Below are 276 nucleotides of genomic sequence, written 5' to 3' on the forward strand. Positions count from 1 at the left end.
TTTTTTTTTTTGCTTCCTTGATACTGTCCTTTAAAACACAAAGGTTTTAAATTTTGGTGAAGTACAGTTTATTTTTTTGTACAGGGATAATATTGCAAGAGTTAATTTTTTCCTAAGGATAAAGTTATAAAGATGTGTTACATTTCATGTGGTAGTGTACTAGTTAATAGTAGTATTGGTGTTACTATTTAGAACTATTTTATGGCATATCATATAATAATACACATACTAGGACTCACTGTTTCCAGAGCAAGAGGGAAAAAATGTGAGTGTAAA

This window comes from Crocuta crocuta, unplaced genomic scaffold (genome assembly GCF_008692635.1).
Source record: "Crocuta crocuta isolate KB4526 unplaced genomic scaffold, BGI_CrCroc_1.0 scaffold528, whole genome shotgun sequence".
Lineage (NCBI taxonomy): Eukaryota > Metazoa > Chordata > Mammalia > Carnivora > Hyaenidae > Crocuta > Crocuta crocuta.